The following is a 372-nucleotide window of genomic DNA, read 5'->3' on the forward strand; positions in this document are numbered from 1 at the left end:
GCCGTCCCGGTCCCGTGACTGCGCCAATAGCGCTTCTGCTTCCTTGTAGAGGTGAATCATGACTCACCAAAGCTCCACTAGATGACGTGCGCGTAGCGCCCAAGGACTTCGACCTCCTATCAATCCATGGTTCATGGTGTTCCAACCATGCCATACCAAAGATAAGGTCATACCTTGCATCCAGTTCTAACACAAGGCAGTGTTCCTTGCTATCAAAGAAAAAAAAACTTGACACCGATCTCCACAGTGACCCTCGGGATTGTGACACGTGTCCGCGTCGTTCAACGAAGAGTAACGGTGTCACTCAACTGCGGTTCCAGCGCCTCGGCATACAGCTGACTCCCTTTCATCGTTGAGCGTCGGGCAATTATG

The sequence above is a fragment of the Plasmopara halstedii genome (genome assembly GCF_900000015.1).
Source record: "Plasmopara halstedii genome assembly, contig: Scaffold_2680, whole genome shotgun sequence".
Taxonomy (NCBI): Eukaryota; Oomycota; class Peronosporomycetes; order Peronosporales; family Peronosporaceae; genus Plasmopara; species Plasmopara halstedii.